The sequence below is a fragment of the Pinus tabuliformis genome, chromosome 1_1 (genome assembly GCF_031772625.1).
Source record: "Pinus tabuliformis cultivar Carrire ecotype Pingquan chromosome 1_1, CPIR1, whole genome shotgun sequence".
NCBI classification, from domain to species: domain Eukaryota; kingdom Viridiplantae; phylum Streptophyta; class Pinopsida; order Pinales; family Pinaceae; genus Pinus; species Pinus tabuliformis.
Genome location: NC_142297.1, coordinates 443,722,986 through 443,744,086, shown reverse-complemented (window position 1 = coordinate 443,744,086; position 21,101 = coordinate 443,722,986). Strand labels below are relative to the sequence as shown.

Below are 21,101 nucleotides of genomic sequence, written 5' to 3'. Positions count from 1 at the left end.
ATTGGGACCTCATAGACCACAAGAAGTTCCTGCATTTAGTGAATAAGAATCTAATGTTCCAGAGGATTGACGTGACTGCTGGAACAATTCAATTAGAGTTGTGGACATGGCTCAAAGGTGTAGAGAAAGTCGGGTTGCTTAACCTGATCTGGGTGTCGCATTACCACTGCGCCCAGTGACCGTCTTCGTCATTAGGTAGTTGCTCTGCTTGGTGCATGATGGTTGTTTGTGGATAGAGGAGCCCATCCCCATCACAAACCATTTGATTCACCAAATTACACAGCTACCTTACTCAGTGGAGGATCCAGCCAATATTTCCAAAGGAAAAGGTGGCAAGTTGTCCCTTGCAGAAGCGATGAAGAAGAAGTTCAAGATGGAGAAGAAGAAGTGAGGATATGCCATCTCCAGAATTAACAACCCCGTAGTGAAGGTTGCAACATAAATACTAGTAGAGAAAGTGATGCGGAAGTGCTATGCAGATGAGGTGTCCAAGCCTATGGTTGCATTAGCGGTCCAATGTGTGGAAAGAGTCCAGTTCCATTAGGCGAACTATCTATGCCGTGAGTTCCTTGCGAACTATCACGATGCACAGGAGTAGGGCAAAACGTTTCACAATGTGTGGCTCTTGTTGTCAATAGTATTGGTGGCATGGGAGCTACCTGAAGATAGCCAATTCCCTTCGATCACGTTGGACCTTCTAGAGGCACGAAGTACGCTTCACTATGGGTGACCAAGGATGCACAGCGTATCAGAGAAAGAAATATTTTTTGGGAATTAATGGAGGTTAATATTCAGATGGGGATCAATCACAAGCCACAATTGTCACCCACAGTATATGCTAGTATGAAGAGCTTTGTAGAGTTCAAAGTGGATTTTCACCATGTTTTTATCAAGGTACGGAAGGGCCCTACAAAGATATGGCATAACCTCCCATATATGGCGATAGATGATGTGATCTTTCCAGCTCTCGAGTCTTGGCTGCCGGAGTGGCGTGCTCCAGCAGGCTCTACAGTGGAAACAAATAAGTCTGCCACGCAGCGCAAGAAGGAAGAGACAAAGCTTCGAATGGCGTAGCTAAAAGAGAAGCACAAAAAAGAGGAAGCAGAGGCTAAGGCCCAAGCAGCACGCGACATCGTGAAAGTGGCAGAATAGCAGAGAACAGGGGAAGAAGAGCACGAAGGAAGGAAGTCACCTTCGCCCGGCACTAAGGCAGAAATTGAGATAGAACAAGGTGGCACGGACCCGTAGATGATGTCACCCAACTCAAGCATCCGTGACCATGAGAGCAGATAGGGCCACGAAAGAAAACAAAGGCATCAAAGACATCTTTGAGCCAATCACCCTCACTGAGGGGGATTTTCATGACATCAAAGAAATAGTGAGGGATGTCACTGCGGAGGCCCTCCAAAAATTTGAAGAACAGCAGCAGCTGGTATTGGGGGCTCTTCGAACATAACTATAGGATTTGTAGGTTCGTATTCCACAAGCTAGCATAGTGTCCACTAGCCTCGCAATCGGTGCTTCAACTACCAAGCAGATGTTGCGCACAAGGGTGACCAACGCAGTACTACTACTTGATGGGGCGCTCACTACAGAAAATGAGGCCAACATGCCTAGGGTTAGAAATCTGACAAGGGTAGGATTGAACATGGTCACACACCCTCAAGAGACGCTCTACCTCTTACAAGATGGAGTCACCACGGAACTCAGGGCTCAGGAGAGTCACGCTCTGCAAGTGATGAGAAAACAACACATCAACATCGAGCAGTTGGGCCTGCATCGCAACGAAGCAGTAGAGCAGGTTGTGGAGGAAGCCTATTGGATGGTCCCAGAGTTTGACATTCAGGTAGAAGAAATGATGGAGGCGCGCGTCCACAAATTGGCCATAGGGGTGTGCGATGCTCGAGTAGAGATGGCGAGGGTTTAGCTGGAGCTGAACCTGCAAATCATAGAATTGTAGTTGAAGGCTCAGCCTTCAACTCTAATGGAGATCAGGGAAAAACGTACCACCACTGTTACAACAACAATGGTGGCGGTTGACAGTGTAGTGGCAGACTTCATGCATCTTTTCGAACAGTCATTCGAGGTCCTAACCACCCTGTAGGAGGACCCGAATGTAGGTTGCCTAAAGACAAAGGCACGCAAGATCCAATAGAGGCATGACGAGGTAAAAGGCACCACGTAGACAACTGCCCTTACATAAAGGCTTTCATGGATGCAGGAATACTCAAGGAACAGGTGGATGTCGCTCGGCACAAAGAAGTTGTCTTAAAAGCACGCCTACAACCATGGATAGACGAGGCTTACGTGATCACAACCTCCATTGAAGGAAAGATCGTGAAACTACACGTAGCTCAGCAGAATATTCAGAGCAGCAGTTCAGTAGCAGTTACCGAACAACACGTGGAAGAAGTCCAGCAGGCGACCGCTCAGTGCATTGCCAAAGTTGCGCTGATCCAAACAGAGCTAGGAGATCTTCGCATTAAGATCTCCACACCTGCAGAGTGACTCGAGGGCGAGTCACAATGTTTTTGTTGGGGACCTATTGGGCGCAAGATCCCCCAAGGGCAGTTTTAGGGCTTAAAGCCCATATTTTGGTCCAATTTTTGTAATCCCAATGTAAAGACTCTGCATTTTGTGGTTGCAAAGCGCATAGTTGTTAAAGAGTCATAGGGTTGTCCGCCCTTATTTTGAAAATGTAATTTCAGTTGTATAAGATCTACCCATGGTCCGTGGACCATGGGATTTTATAAATAGAGCTAAAGCTCTAAGTAGATAGGCATGGAGAAAAGAAGAAATCAATGGTCAAAGATGTATGAGAGATGGCTCTGAAGTAGAAGTCTAAGTTTTGGGTCGTAGCATAGGTAGAGGCTCTGCAGCTGAGTGCGCAAAGGCCTAGAAGTCCATAGCTGAGTGTGTGGACCCCTAAAGCTGAGTGTGCAGGGCGAGTCAAATCTGTAATCGTATGGAATTGTCAATAAAGAGAAGTATTCCATAATTTTTGCGTCTTTATTTCTTGTTTATGCATATGTTATATTGGGTATGAATTTCACTTCTAATGCTTATATGATGCACAAATGTGTATAACTGTATTGGTTAAGTGAACGTAAGTAATAACATATGTTTACATGAAGCTAACTAAGATCTGTAAATAAGATAAGTAAGATACTTAGCTTAGTTTGGGAGATATCGCAATTCGTTGCCCTAGCAGCACGAAAGCATATCAACCCCTGGTTAGGACTGCGCGGAAACCAATTGTAACATTTCGTGAAGGTACTGAAGGGTATAGCAAAGGGATAAGCAACCTGCATGAAGGTAGGTATAGTTGGACTAAACTGACATCACAACCATCTCAAGGGTGCAGAAACTTGGTTCCAGCATCCCCTCGTACTGCTTCGGGTGAGACTTCAGTCCGCGCTCCATGAGCTGATGCCGAAAGGGCCAGTAGTGTAGGGATTTGTTTGGCTAACTAACGTTAAACCTGGGTCAGGCCCCCACAAGCCAAAATCCTCCCAGAAAAGAAACAGATAGAATTTGAATCTCCACAAAAATGGCTTTAAGTTTGGCACATAAAAGGGCCTTTTTCCTACGCTCCCAAATTCAAACCCGACTCTTTAGAGTGGAAAGTTGTGTAGAAATGAACTCCATCTCCGATTGTCCTAGAGGCCTACAACTAGATGACCATGTATCCCTTACCACATTTATGAATTCATCATCCTCCAACCATATATTATTGAACTTAAAAGGGATCCCCTATCGCTTCTCCTCCCACCCCCACTGCAAGAAACTAGGGAAATCGTCCAAGATGAAGGAATCCACCACCTGTGACTAAAGATTTCCCAGAGACTCAACCAGGCTCTAATGGACCATGAAATGATCCATACGTTTACCAATATATTCCAGCCCTCCCCTACCATTATGCCATGTGGGAACCAGTGGAGCTAGACATATATCAACCACATAATTCTCATCAAAAAGGGTATAGAGAAAATCTGATAGTGGATCCATTTGTTCATTTGATCCCCAAACTTCATTCTTGGACAATATCATGTTAAAATATCCTGCAATTATCAATGACCCAATATTTACAATATTAGAAGTATGGACCCGCTCCCAATAAACATGCCTATCACCATAAGGGGCATATATATTCCAAATGTGGACTCGCTCCGTAGAACCCCTAATATGTTTGGATAATAAAATGCCTGAAAAAAAATTATAGGCCCAAAAATCAGCCCAATAGGGATCTCATAGTTCCACATTACCGCCCGATAAACTGCAAGAGTCAATGGCCACTATGCACCAGTGAGGATAGATAAAGAAAAAATATTCAAGGGATCTATCAGAGCCAACCATGGTCTCCTTGATAAGAATTATAGATGGATGAGTAGTGTGGAAAAGGTGATGGAGAAATTCTTTTTGTGGCGTCCCCCAAGTCGATCATGTTGAGGGATAGGATAGTCATGGAGGACCGACCATGGGGGGCATAACGTCTTTAAGGGCCCCAAGAGAAGTTCCAAGGACAAGAATGTCATGCAGATTACCGTCAACAAGGTTTAATTTTTTTCCAGACCCTCCCCGCTTGTGTTTGCTGCCCCGATCATTACCCTTACAACGAGTGGTGATATTTTTAATAGACACAAGACTGACTAAAGGGGGCAGAATTCAAGATGAGCCTTTTTGAATAGTGAGAGCTGAAAAGTCCATGGCCAGATCATCTTTAAGAAATTCGAGGTCACTGTCCACCAAATTATGTGGAGAAGGAGGAAATGGTAGTATAGGAGAGGAGAGATGGCCTAGCGAGGATGGGATAAGAGTAGAGTCAGGAACAGGAGTCTATGATGGCTCTGGAATGTCCTCAACATGATCAAAAGGAGGCAGAATAAAAATATCATCCGGAAAGAGAGATGTAGAGAGGAAGTCAGAATGAGTCAATGAAGGATTTAGATGCACCGAGGCAAAGTAAAGGCCATGGGGAGGAATTAATTCCTCCTCACGAGAAGAGTAATAAGACTGAGAAGAGGTAGATGTCAATTTTTTCAAATATTGAGAAGGAGCATCAGATGAGGTAACTCGATCTGGTCTCATCTCAGGCATGGAGCCCTCCAATTCTAGCCTGCTAGTGTTGCAATGACCGTCTTGTCGCTTGTCATAGGAACGCAAGTGATGCCGAGGGCATTTCTCCAAAAGATGGCCCATCTCATGACATAATAAGCACTAGAATGGGATGCACCAATAGTCAAAAAGCTATATAAAACATAGGGCTCCCCATTCAAAGATCATCTCCACCGTCAAGCTGCCTGCATAGTCCACCTCCACCAAAATCCAACCGATCTTCGTGTCCCAAGCCCCCAACACCCTCGGATCCATATATATAAATTTACCCACAGTGTTTTCGATCACTTCCAAGGTAGGTCTAGTCCATAACTCCAGTAAGAGACTAGGAATCTTCACCGAGATGTATTTGTTCTAAGGGATATCTTGGACAAGGTTAAATTTGACATATCACCAATTAAGTTGTAAGAAACCTCTAGCTCGCACCCATGGAGTCCCCGTGATCTTCTCTGCATCCTCGTGGTGGAGGAAGTGAAAGCTATACCATTGATTCAAAAGATGACTAACCTTATGAGTGTAGCCAAAAATGGACTTCCATTGTGCTAGTACCCATGCCTCCATATCCAAATGTTGAGCCCCAGAGAAGATGCACCTTCCAACAAGGGTGTGGTTCTACAGGCTCTGGACCCAATTCCAAAGCACATCAAAGACAAAACTGAGAATTGTAGGCACCTCAACCATTTTTATGTTCCTATGTTGATTTCCTTATCGAGGTCATGGGAGACAGAAAAGTGGATCACCATTTGGAGCCGACATGTTTGATGCATGCACCAAGACCAGACATGGATGCAAGACTAGGGGTTGTGTGGCCTGTGCATGTGTGTCCTGCGTGGCATTCGATGGAGGTCGACAACCCCCACCCCATGCACGCTTCGCCTCCAAAATGACACGAAGAAATGCCTCGTGTGCTAATACATCAGCTTCCAAAGATGCCAGAAATCCCTCCATGCAACCAGAATAGATCCTAGTCACCACCCCAGGAATGTCAATCAACACTAGTCACCAACACCATGAGAGGTTACTGAGATCGAGGGTCCTTAATTTTTCATAAATAAAAAAGGTCCAAAATGGGACCAAATCGAAAAAGGAAAAATCCACCTGCGTGTAAGGAATATGGAGGATCAAGAAAATTCATATTGTCAGGATCACCAGATTGGGCGAATGTAAGAGACTGGGAATAAAATACCCATGAAGAGGAAAGCCCAATATGTTCTTGCCACCACCCAAATAAAAAACCGCATGTAGGCAATATTGTCTAATCAAAAGTGCATGGATACCAAAAAAGATGTTAATGCGCAGATCCAGCCAAATCCCAAGTGTATCCAAAAATAATAACGTACAGGAGGATGCCAACTACCTCATAGAAAAACACTGACACAAATAAATGAGAGTCACCTAATCACATTGTTAGACTAGAAAGTAGAGCTCGAAAATTATGAAAACAATGATGGAAAAGTCTGCCCCCCTAGCACCACCGAGATTGTACACCTACACCACCACCCACCCAAACTGGTGTATACACAGTAGGCCATGAACCAATGCCACTACCCACCCATCCTAGTTCATTCACAACAACAAAAACACCAACATCCTAAGAACTTCCACCATAAGTGATAGCATCTGAAACTGATATCTTTGAACGGCCACGAGATGTTGAAAGAGTTAATCCATTTGCACCAGAGTTGTCGAAAACGGAGCGGTTCCTATTGTTCAAGGTCCCTAGTATTATCCCCACAGATAACACCCTTAAGAGCATCTCTTCAATCTCGCATCAGACCTCCTACGAGTTGGACAAATGTGCTCAAACCATATTAGGACCAGAATGTAGATGGCATAAAGAAAAGGATAGATAATGTGGAGTACTTCCAGCATATGAGATGGGAACATGCCCGTGAGAGGAACCACAGTAATTCCCATGAAATAAACCACAGCAAGTACATCCCCACAGAGAAACCCTACGACTCAATTTGTTTATTGAGTTTGGGCCATAACAAATGTAATAGTGCGTAATTGTAGCAATTATTCTAATAGATGTATCTTGATTGAAATTTTGCATATTAAATTATTTTCTCATCAAAATATTTCGGTAAAAATCATAAATGATGTTGGGAAGTCAGAGATGATGTTGCCATATTGTTATAAATATCAAATTGTCATACTAAATTATGGGTGCAAATGGCGAGCTTGAGCACAACATTTGTTGGTAAATAACAAAAATTAGTCTATGTAGATTCAATTAGCTTTCACTAATATTATGAGATTCTTTGGTTGGCCATGTAAAGTACACCTTTTAGGAGAGTTTGGTATTCGAATTTATATTAAATTTTAACATAGGTTTAGGAGAATAAATACAAATAAAAAGAACCTCACACAATGTTGTTCAGCCTCGCACAATTGGATAGATTACAATTATCTTCAAACCCACTTGTGTTAAAGGTGATTGGAGGAGCGGAAGTGTTGATTCCCCCACCCCTTTTACATAAAGGACCTTGGCAGAGCACTAATAGTGCCAAGCTAACAATGTCAGTGTTAGTGTCACTGCTAGTGTCAGAGCACTCACCCATGGAATGGTCATTTAGAAAATTAGTCTTTTTTTTCATTTTAAAATTGTTTTTCAAGCACTGACAAATACTAAAATTAAATCACCCTCCACTATAGTAATTATGTCACATCAACGCACGTTTAGCCAATGCAAAATTAGAAATAAGATTTTTAAAAATAAGGAAAATAATTTTTAATTTACAAGACAACATTTTTCGAGAACTTTGATTAAAATTACTAAAAGACCACAAAAACTTAGCAAACTAGTTGATAATCAAAAAACTTTGACCACAAAACAATTGCTATAATCCCAATAAAAACAAAAGACTTTGACCACAAAGCAATTACTATAGTCCCAATAAAAACCAGAACTAATAAAAAGAGATTCAACATACTTATTTTCTTAGTTTAGTTGAGCATTCAAAAATTAAAAGTTATGTTAAGAACTCCCTAGACTTTTTCAATGTCAGCATTACACGAGGGATGGAAAGATCTTACACTTTCATTCTAGGAAAGCCTATTTGAAACAAGGGAGGCTGCGAAGCAGCGAGTCCCTGCACTAAGTTCAACCTGCAAATTGATCCTCAGCAAACACGTCAAAGCCAAAAAAAAAATACGCGACTGTGATATATTAATGCAGAGGGAGATCTCGATAGGGGAATTAGATAGTAACAGGGCGATTGATATGACGAGTGCCTGTACAAAAGAAAGCAGTTCCAGAAAGACACGCAACCATAAAAATCGCTAATTTGCTGAATTGAACATAGATATAATGAAATTGCAAAGCAGTTCCAGAAAGACACGCAACCATAAAAATCGCTAATTTGCTGAATTGAACATAGATATAATGAAATTGTTTTGCTATGAACCGTGTGGCATCTGTCCATTATGCAGGTCTACCTGTCTTGTTGTTTTCTTTTTACAAGATAAAACCCTACACTAATGAAAATGTTTTTAACCGTTCTGCATGATAAATACCATTATATAATTTATAACAAAACGATGCATATATTTCTGCGGATTGTAGGCCCATTTGTATTGTATTTGCAAGGGAGTATGACTTACACTCAGATATTCTTAGCACCGCATAAGATCAAGATCACCTTCAAGTTTCAAATGAAATGAAATTATGCTGCGATCACTTGGTTATATTTTTCCCAGTTGTTGTTAGATTGTAAAAGTTCATTCCTGCGAAAAAGTATAAATTCAAAAATTGTTTAGGTTACATTTGCACTTAAGATAAAGTTTTCAACCGTTGAACATAGTTTTTATAAAATAAATATGTTTATACACCTTCAAGTTTCAAATGAAATGAAATTATGCTGCGATCACTTGGTTATATTTTTCCCAGTTGCTGTTAGATTGTAAAAGTTCATTCCTGCGAAAAAGTATAAATTCAAAAATTGTTTAGGTTACATTTGCACTTAAGATAAAGTTTTCAACCGTTGAACATAGTTTTTATAAAATAAATATGTTTATAAAATCTGTTCGTGTAACTTTCACGACGAGGCCACACGTTACACAGGAGACATGTGATCGACATGCATGCAGCAACGTGTTTGTACGAAACAAGGCCATGAGAACCAGCATGGCTCTGCAAATCTGCAACACTTGTGCCTGAAACATGGCTCTCCAGACGTGAAACATGGCTCTCCAGACCTGCAAAAGGGCTTTCCCTCCATGGTTGGGTCTATTTTAGCCCTTCGTATAGATACTTCTCTTCTGCGGGATCACCCACAATCTTGAAGCAAGCTCACAACCCGTCAATGTTGGCAGAAGAACTGGAAAATGCCCTCGATGAACGGAGACTGGAAGAAGGATATCCTTCAACAGATCTGTAAAAGGTTCTTCAAAGACACTTCAAGATTGCCTACTTCAATGTCTGTTATAACAGCTAAGGTCTGTTCATTCCTTGACCAAGACTGCTCTTCTGCAAGAGATCCCAAAATGTCTATAATTGCTTAAAGATTGCATTCAATGATGCTCTAACAATGTTGCTCCAAGCTTCAACAATGCTTCACTGCATAAGGCCAAGCTTGAAAGGTATGCTCCAAGGTCAAGATCATACACTAGAGGTAGATCCGAGCTGCTACAGGTGACTCCTCAGGTTTGTCTGAGCTACCACAGGCTAGTCTCCACAGAGCGAAAATAGACAGTCCTCTCATGTTTAAGCTGCTGATTCGAGATTACAAGTTTGAAGGCCTCGGTTCCAATTGCAACAGAAGCAGGTCCGAATTCTGGAGTCTGAGGTGCCACAGGTCTGCTATAGTCCAAAATGGAGCTCCTCTTTAAGTCTGCAACAGTCTGAAGTTGATAGACCTTTCACAATCCTCCACAGTGTCGAGTAGGTCTGTTGCCACAGTGCCGAGGTAGTGCAAGCTTAAGCCACAGATCCCAAATGTTACAGTTTGCCACAGTCCAGGTAAAGTGTAATCTGAGCTCTGTCTAGCGAGTTGCTTCAAGGTTGAAGGCTTACCACAATACCGAATTTGATCATAGTGCAATCTAATCTAATCACGAGCATAGAAACAAAATATGAACTACATAAACATTAAAATAGCGTGCAAGGAAATGTAAACTCCATCTGTACTGCAACTTGCTTTCCATACACACAAGAATGTAAACAAGAATGTAGATAAGTACAGTTCCTATAAAGTTTGGGGTTACTAAGCATACTGTTATGAAAAGCTTGAACAATAGACCATGTAAAGCTTGAATAATAAACATAAATTATTAAAATCGCAAGGACCAGGAATATTAGCGAGCCAGAGAAAAGTTTGTCACTACTTGCAGTGAATCCCATAAAGATAATAGGCAGGAAAGTCCGTAAGAAAAAATGCAAATATTTGCAGGAAGCATTAGAGAAGTAATGTTTCTATCTGTATTAACATTTCCACAATAACATAAAAGCCATGCTAGGACAAAAGGCACATAATAAAGAACCCTGAGTCGGACCAACTTAAGAATCAATACGGAGAAAGGCATATCAATAGATTAGGTGTAAACAAGAATGTAGCTCAAATACAGCAAGTTTGGAACGTTATTCTGCAAATACCAGCAATATTAATACGGCGGCGTCTGTACACAGTTTAAACCCTGCTCTTGGCAAATACATCAAATTTGCAATGAATTTAGGTTCAAGAAAACACAAACTTACCAGAAAACGTTATTCTGCAAATACCAGCAATATTAATACGGCGGCGTCTGTACACAGTTTAAACCCTGCTGCTCGCAGATTGTAAAGAAAAACCGAAAATCCCCGGAGTCACAATCACAATGCAAGGTGACAAAGGAGGGTAGCAGTGTATTTAATGAGATGCAGTGGGCCGACGTCACAAAGACACGGGTGCAGGGCATGCACAAAGACACGGGTGTAGGGCAGGACCTTTCCACAGAGCGCGTACATTGTAACAGGGAACACCACCTTTGCATACCCGCCAGAAGTAATGCTAGCATTAAAACCATACACCCGTGACGGTTAGCTGAAAATGCACCGCACTTAATTGCTTTAATCTATGGTTGAGCCTCTTCCGTCTTGGGAAGAGGCCAAATAAGATGGCCAAGTTCAGCGGGGAATGAAACTTAGAATAAGGGACTAACACAGCCTTTTGAAACTTTAGCATAACCACCGAAACAGCCAAATAACCCGTTCGAATTAATGCTATCTCGTCAGGAAACGATTACTATAGTCCCTGCCCGATGCCAGATGGCAGGGACTAAAAAGGATCATATCATGTAAGGTTGCTACATTCTAGATGTGTTAGTCCTTTTAGGGCTAAAGAAATAAGTTTTTGATAAGGTACACCATTTTCAAAAATAAATCATTCAAGGTTAATTTTTCAAAACTAAGCTTTATTTTTTAAAGACTTATTAAATTTAAAAGTAAAAATATATAATTTTATTTACATAAATGAATACACATTTTAATACCAAATTATTAAATATCGAGTTTTTGTTTGTTATATTTTTAACTTGTTTTTGTTGGTTATTTTTTAATATATGGCCCATTTTCTTATAATCTTGTAAATATATAGTTTAAGGGATCGTAAAGATCAATGTTTCCACAATGCAATTTCATTTATTTGATTTATTTTTATTTTTATTTTTGAAATTTTAAAATAGGGTACATTTATATGAGATTTTTTTATAGTTTCATAAATATATAATTTATGAGCTTGTAAAAATCAATATTTTGATATTGCAATTTTATTTATTTGATATGTTTGAAGTATTAATTTTAAATTGATATTATGATTTGAGATGGGGCAATATTAGGTTAGTTTTATATTAATGGTGAAAAACAAAGTATTTTTTGTGGAGAAATAAAATAGAGATATATGTCACTATATTAGGCTAAAATGTTTTCATTTTGATGTTTTGTATAATGTCAAATTAAGATGTTTATGCATTTTAAGATTTGTATGTAATAATGTATTTAGTTTAATTTTTTTATTATATTTGTGGAAAACAAAGTATATTGTAGTTGGTTTTTAATTAAACTATTATGACTTTCAATATTTTTTTGTTTTGCATTTAAATTTTGTAAAGTTTTTAAAAATTATTGTATTAATTTTATTTTATTTTTAAATAAAAATATATTTTGTATTTTATGAAATTCATTATTTCTAATTTTCTATTGGATAAGTACAATGAAAAGACAATTTTTATGGGGTTTTAATTGGAATTATCAATATAAAATATTTAATTTATATATATATATATATATAATTTTGAAGTGCCACTTGTTTATAAATTGTACAATGATGATTAAATGTACGTGGTACTCACATTAATCTAATTTTAAAAATAAAATAATCTTAGAATACAAACAAATCAATTTTATTATTATTATTTGTCAATACTCTATCATTCTGGGTGCCTGACAAATCTAACTTGCCAAGGCGTATCAAACGATTCTAATGTACGTGATCTGATTCTCGACATTTGACGTTGTCTGATGTGTTATTAAACACTTATTATAAATATAAAATGATGTAAAATTTATTTTTAATTAAACATTAATATAGAAAAGATATCAAGTTATGAATCAATGGCCCCTCCAAGCGCCCCATACAACCTACCATAGAGATTTTAATGACATAAAAGCAATGAATGTGAAAGTGACTCACATTTCATGGGATGTATTCAACACACTATTTTAAGTTGATAAACCCCTTACAATTAATAAGAGAGGGATCATAAAATAATCATTCAATATAGTATAAGAAGTTGGGTTATAAAGTTTATAATACGTATAATATCAAAATCAATGCAATTAAATTTTACAAATTTTAATTTTATATGCATCGTAAAAGTTTTTCACTAATCTTCATGATATGTGAATCGTCCATTAATGACAAGATGATAGACCATGGCACATCCGTGCATAGGTCATACCAAAGTTGTATTTTTTATTATACAGTTAATTGATGTGGATATTTGGTAATTGGAGGTTTTTTTTCATTTCTTTAAATAATGGGTCACATCTATGTATTTAATTTTTTATTGTATAATTAATTTATGAGAGCACTTCGTTTTCATAGTTTTTTATTTTTATTTTTATTTTTTAAATAAATTTTTAAATTAGTTGGATTTTTTTAAGTTTAGATTTGTCAAAATGTATATTTGTGAACATAAATAAATTAATGAGATGTTTAAAGGATGAGGATTTTCAATTTTCTTTTATTGTAGTGAGAGTAGACAAAAAAAAATAGAGGTTGCAAGTTGTATGTATGGGGATGTTCATGATAAATTAACAAGTTGTGAAGATACATTAGGGCTATCAGCCTCTCCACATGTTTCGAGTGGAAAAGAAGCCATTATGTATGGAAATTAAAAATGCAGATTTATCAAGAAAATTTTCCAATCATACCTAAATTAATAATAGTAATAACACATCAACATTTTCTCGTCCATAATATTTAACCATTTTCCTCAATAATCTCATCTCTTTTTGGTTTATCATATGAATAATAATAGCTATAGGAATATATTAGCGGTTTTCTTTATAAAAAAAATTCTAATTAGAATTTTCAATTTCTTACTGTTTTTAAAAGCATTTTAGGATGAAAAAGCATTAAAATTAATGAGATATAAATGATTTATTATTGGATTTATTTAAAAAAAAAAAACCAAATATATAAATAAAATTTTAAAGAAAAAAAAAAAAAAAAATTTCTTACATCCGCTAAATTTAATCTTATTAAACATTATTCTATGTGTGAACTACAACGGCCCTTAAACTACAAGTAATCAAAAAAATACAAATAATTTTATTGTTTGTCGAGACATCCAATATCTTTATGAGACAAATAAGTTTAAAAAATAATAATATTATTTTTTCCTATTTAAAGCCTAAAACTTTTTGTAAATATCATAGTATTTGTTTTATCTTAGTTAGGATAACTTCTTATTTTTTAGTACCTACCTCTTATTTTACATAAGAGGTAGGTACTAAGTAGCAAGGTTGTATATTACACTTGTTTTAATATTATAATGTTGTGAATGTATGTGAGTAAATTTTGAGAATGTTTATGTATTTGAAGTTTTATAATAATTGATAAAATCTTTTATTAAATAATAGGTATCTAGTAAAAATGTAAATTCTAAAGATCACAACTAAATTTCATCTCACTATAAAAATAGAAAATTATAATTAGTTTAATCGCTTATTAATTCACATGTTACTAATATAATATTATAGAATACACATTCAATGGAAAATTAATTATTTTAACCATTTATTAATTCACATGTTACTAATATAATATTATATAATACATATACAATGTCAAACATTTTAGCATAGAACATTATTACAATGATCATTCCCAAAAAAATACTAATAATTAAAGTATTTTCTCACGTATATTGTAAAGGTTTTTAAACAAATTTTGCATTATTTAAGTTGCACTTATTGATAATGTGAATGGTGTTTGTACAAAGGTTTTTATCAATCATTATTCAAATATATAGACAAAGATGTGGAATATGTGTGTGTGTGTGTGTGTTTTTTTTGTAACTATCAGAATTGATAACTTATTGAGTGATTTACGTTAGGTCTAGGATCAAACCCATATGTTACCAGTATAACCTAATAGTATATTCAATAGCTTGTAAGCGAGATATATCAATAACTTGTGACTTAAAAGGGATGAGGTATTTTGAGGTACAACAAAGATGATCTCTATCCTGGAGGGCATTTACCCTTCTAGCGTTATCACCACAAGTCAACATGTCACTTGTGGAAATTGAACCTAAGTAGATAGGAAGACAAACAATCTACTGAATCACCCAAACTATAAACCTTTATTACTTAACAATAAAATGAAATGAAATCCTCTTAACACTTCAACTTTAGGTGAATCCTCATGCCTAAATGTCACCTTAGGTAAATCAGATATGAAAAATACATATTAAGGCCTTTCCTAATCATTAAAATGCATGGAATCAAATGTGAAATACATACATAGTGCGTGATACACTAACCTAAATTATTAGTTTGAAGATGGAAAAGGATGAAAGTTGTACCCACATATATTAAATATTGCAGTTATAGTGATTGCATGGCGGAGTGTTTTTAGGTATAAGGTGTAAAGTTAAGCATAGTGAGATGAACAAAACCAAGCACATATTTAATAAGAGATTTATTTCATGAAATATTTAATTATTTTTATTCATTTTAATTAATGTAACCAAGCTAACTAAATAATAAGTTGCTTGAGACATTTTATAATGGAAGTTATCATATCAAATGTTATAGATAAATACCACTAATCCATAAATTAGGTATAATAAATAATTTGAGTGGGTTCAATGATTAAGAACATGTATTTTTTTATAAGAGGTCATTAATTCAAATCTAAAGTGGGGTAGAGTATGTATACCTTAATAAATGTTAATAGTCAAATTATTACATGTAGGTGGACCCTTGCCTCCTAAACTAAAAAAATTGATACATCAATTTGATTATAATTTCATAATAACTTTAAAATTAAATTATTAAGAAAGAAAAAATAACAACCCTTAACAATTCAATATCCACTCCAACTCAATAATGCATTAAAAAAAAATGAGAGAAAAAAATAACAACCCTTAACAAATCAATATCCACTCCGGACAAAAAATAACAACCCTTAACAAATCAATATTCACTCCAACTCCATAATGCATTTTGTATTATTTTCTCCCAGTGCCTTCAATAAAAAAGAGCCCTTATCCACTCCAACTCAATAAAGCAGTTTGTATTATTGTCTCCCAATGACTTCAATAAAAGAGAGACATGAATATTGAGACTTAGGACTTGTTATACTTTGTCTCCTTACATAATCATATCGCTTTCGCATGTAACCAGACAAGGGGAATCAGGTTGATAATGGTATCAATAATTCAATTTTAAAATTAAAAACTTGAAGTCTTGTTATTATAAATTATAATTAAAGTGTACATTATAACTTTTGTGTAGCTATCTTCTATGATGATGTTTAAGGATGTGACCCTCCTTAAACACCCAAATTCTCGATGACGTGTCATAATCAACTGATGTTACTCGTTTTCCCTAATACGCGGAGATGTCACATCCATGTTAATGTATTCAGTATATATACGCATGTGGCTTGTGTAGACAATATGATGGGCAAAGGTTTTTTTTAAGAGGCTAAAAAGTTGGGAGCAATGCAATATATTATTATATTTTATATTAATTAAAAGTTATTTTATTAAAATATAAGGGATAGTTCTCCTCGTCATATAAGTATAAACCCTGAGTGTGAAATTTGAATATAAGAAATTCATATTACAATAATAAAATTTATGATAAATTATGATGGGGACAATTATAGCTATGGATTAGTAGTTATAATGGAGATTGTAATATAGCAAAGAGATAAATATGATAAATTATGATTGGGGAAAATTATGGCTATGATTAGTAGTTATGATGGAGATTTTAATATAGCAAAAGAGACAAATTGACAGATTTAGAGGCAAGTGAAATATATTTTGTGATTTTTAAATTTTAGTAAGAGTTTTGAGTCATCTATTTCTAACTTCAATATGCTATTGGCTAAGTGTCGAAGAAAATAGTGAGGAGTCTACTCACTAAATGCCAATCATGTGGACATGGATGCTATGAACTAGGATCCCAGAGTTTATTTTGTAAACCAGAGGAAGCATGTGGACATAGATGCTATGAACTAAGATTCCAGAGTTTATTTTGTAAATCAGAAGAAGAAGAAAATAGTGAGGAGTCTATTCACTAAATGCCAATCATATGGACATGGATGCTATGAACTAAGATTCCAAAGTTTATTTTGTAAACCAAAAGACACATGTGGATATGGATGCTATGAACTAAGATTCCAGAGTTTATTTTGTAAATCAGAGAAAGCATACAACATGCATGTTGTTAAATAAATCTATGTTCTATGGTGTTTTGCAAACTTAGGCTTGCTTTAAGTGTCTTTTTAAATACTTCATACCCAGAAAATATTTTGTACATCCCATTAATTTTTTTAATCTATAGGCTACCTAATACCACTTTCTCCTTTTGTAATATTATGTTGTCTCGTGAATTTGCAACAATATTTTAATATAAAAATTAATAATTATTGTTAAAGGAAAAAAAAAACAAAACAAACAAACATTTTATCATATATTATTAATGTCTTTCTATTAAAGTTGCCATTTATAAAGATGGTACAACTTTGTTTCAAAATCCTTATTATGTATTTGGTATCATTTTAAAGTGGTGCGGTTATCTGTATTTTGGAAAATGAAACATCATACTATATTTTAAACATCCCATTTTTGTAAAAATAGTTTCAAATATGTGTTATCTAAAGAGTTACCCATCACAATTTAAGCTAATCATGGTGTTTTCTAAAAGGATATGGCTCATTTTGGAATAGAAAAATTGTTTTGAAATTTTTATCTTTCTCGCAACTTTTTCCTTTTGTAATATTATGTTGTCTTGTAATATTATGTTGTCTCATGAGTTTGTAACAATTTTTTAATACAAAAATAATTATTATGGTTAAAAGTAATTATTATGGCTTTATATTAGAATTGACATCTATAATGATTGTATAACTTTATTTCAAAATCTTTTTTGAGTTTAGAGTCATTTTAAAAGGTTGTGTGGTTATTTGTACTTTCGAAAATGAGGTATCATGATGTATTTTAAACATCCAATTTTGTAAAATACTTCCAAATATGTACTATCTAAAGAGTTATCTTTTATAATTTGAGCCAAGCATGATGTTTTCTAAAAGGATACGGCTCACTTGTAATCAAATTTGTTTTGAACTCTTTATTTTTCTCAAAACTATAAGTTGATATTGCTCCCTTCTTGTAATATGTATATATAAAAAATAAAAATAAAAAATAAAAAATAAAATAAAAATGTTTTCTAGAATGATAATTATTATAAGGACATATTTCCTTACTATAACTTGTAACTCTTGCCTAAAGTGATCAGTGGCCTTGTCAAGCCACCTCCTTATACACTTCACTGCAAATATATTCAACCTACTAATGCATTTTAGATGTTGTATTAAAGATATAACAGCTTCTATTTTGCCAAGGTTTTACTCAAATTTTCTCTTCTTGTTCATTTATGCTTGAGTTATAGAACCTCAAATTTATGTACATATGGAAGATTTTAACCAACCTCACCTTATGGATCTGAAGGCTTTTCACCACTAGATCCTTCAAATAAATTATTGTAGGTAGTACTATTTATTTTCGTTACAAGATAGTTTATATCAACTACCATTAAAATAATTTAATAGCATGAACTCCAATTTAGGTTTTGTTAATTTTGAACTCTTGCTAGTATCCATAACCCAACAAATCAACCAAATGCAAATCATCCTTTCTTTCATAAAATACATGTTCATAGGATTGAATTAGCCCTAGAAGGTAGTGATTTTGAATATGAATATCATAACCCCCTTTGTTAGTAAAGGGGGTAAAGGAGGAAGTACACTTTTGAAGAACTACTATGTTTTGCCCTAATTTGAAAGTTACTAAAGCTCCATTAGGAAGGAATAAATCACTACCTAAGAATAGTTTGAATCCCTTGACTTCACAAAAGACTAAAGCAAATTCAACTTCCCATTTTGCAAGTAGATCAACCCTCACAAGAGTCTCATCCTTATAAATATTGAGAAAATATGATTAGGAGGCTTTACCAAGTAATGGATCTTAATCTATAATGATGTATTTTATGCTAAAACTTGAAATTTACCCTACCCTATCTTGCCATTGTCTTCCCCTTCGCTCATGAGTTCTTTACAATTCTTGTTGTCATGGTCAACATTGTAGGAGGGAGAAGAGCTCTCTCGCAAATTTATTATAGGGGACCATTTCCCTGGTCAATCAACTAATTCTCGCCCTAATGAGGTTGCAAAAAATTCAGGCTCATATCAAAAGCAACGATCCTCAATGCAGGCTTCAACCAGTCGAATACCTTTAGGAAGCTACCTTCCAAAAGAAACCACATATCCAAAGTTTGAGGTGCATTCCAATTGAATTGGGGAGTACATCCAATACATGAGAGATCATAATTTAATCAACAATTCTTAGGCATTTGGACCTTGTAAAAATCCCACCTACTGGATTTAGCACAAGTGGAAGCCAAAGGGACAATCAAATTCGAGTTGGGGGGAAAAGTATTTTTCACCATTATCTTCGCCAATGTGGAAGATTGCATGAGGGTTTTTGAAAATGGGCAATACTTCTTCAACTTTGTATAATTATATATTAAGTTTTGGATGGAGAGTTTTGTTCTAGACAAAGAGGATTTTACGGCAGCCTCAATTTGGATCCGCATGTAATCCTCGTCTAGAGAATTCTAGGATGAAGCCATATTAGTAGGCATCAGAAATGCTCTAGGTTATTTTTTCAAAGTATCGAAAACCACTAAACAAGCAAGATACATATATTATGCTCACATCGTGTATATATGAATATCTCATGTCCTCTTCCCTAGTAGATTAATATCTACTATCAAGATGAACTCTAGAAACAAACCTTGGACTATTAACACTTTCCATTCCACTACCATAGATGTCACGAATATGGGAATCCCTATAGAAATTACCCCATGCGAGCCGCTAATACCACTCCATATCAAGTCCAAGTTGTCGATCAAGATGGATTCTATAAACCAACTAATCATCAATGTGGACCCAAGCCTCCACTCTTGTAGACACACTCTTGACATAAAATGCTTATTACCAGCAACAATTTTGAACTACTTGCAAATCTTGAATTCCCAACCCTTGCCCCAAACCCCTCCCCCTAGAGATAGACATGCTTGATACCAACCACCCAAAGAATCATCAAAGGTTCATCCCATTACTTCCTCTCAACCCGTGAATCTAGATCCTTGAGAATCCTCAAAGAAAGGCTCTAAGTTACCACATAGTAATAAGAGCATCGAAGAAATGGATTTGGATGCTCTCAACCTCCTAAGCATTGCTAAGCCTATGGAAACATAAAGACTCAAACATGCTCCTAGAGCATCAAGCCAAAATACTAAGCAAAGGCATTCTTAAAGAAAGGGAGTAAGCCCAAAAAACATCAATGGGACAAACTGGTGCCAATCCTTTACGGGTTTCATGTCCAACCTATGAAAGAGAGTGAAAAGTAGCACAAGGATGAGAAGAAAAAATATTGTAAGAGAAATCAACAAATTCTCGAAGAACTGGGAATTTTTTTTGTCAATTCAGATAGAATAAAGTTGATCTCAGATGTTTATCCCTTCACCAACTCATCTTCCACATGAAGATAATCTCTTGGAGTATTAGAGGTCTCAATGCAAGGGAAAACAAAGGCTTCTCAAAGACAAATGGCTCACACAACATCCAACCTTCTTGATGATTTAGGAAATTAAAACTTTATGTGAAGTTGTATGTAGGTTGACAAAAAGATGGGGTTGAGGATGCTAATCAATAACTCTTGATTCCCAAGATCAATCTAAAGGTCTCGCTATCATCTAGAACACTCAATAGGTATCCATCCTTAACATGGTTTCTTCTTTCAGAATTATCACTATACAATATTAACTCATAGGATTGGCAGAAACTTGTTTTCTTTCAAACGTCTATGGCCCTTCACTGCCCAAAGAAAAGACATATTTTCTTAACTCCATCAAGCAACCTAGTCTTGTCATATGCCCAACATCTTGGATCCCAGGGAGGGCTTCAATTTGATAAAATATATAGAATAAAAAAAGGGTGGTGTTAGAAAGCTAGAAGCAGAATCTGGTATATTCCAAGTTGTCATGTCTTCTTCTCATTGGGTTAAACTCAACAACATCAATGACACTTATACTTGGAGCAATTGGAGATCTAGCTCCCAACAAAGAGATTCAAAGCTTGATAGATATCTCATCTTTGAAAATATCATGTCCAGGGAAATTTTCATGGAGGCTTCCATCC

General features: G+C 35.8%; 1 long non-coding RNA gene across 1 annotated transcript; it reads right to left on the bottom strand.

Moving 5' to 3' along the window:
* Positions 1 to 9,584: 9,584 nt before the first annotated feature.
* On the bottom strand, positions 9,585 to 11,023 carry LOC149213646 (uncharacterized). Its single transcript, XR_016250832.1, has 2 exons — positions 10,814 to 11,023; positions 9,585 to 10,166 (listed from the first exon to the last, which is right to left on the bottom strand). It is a non-coding gene; the product is annotated as an uncharacterized LOC149213646 (long non-coding RNA).
* Positions 11,024 to 21,101: the final 10,078 nt, after the last annotated feature.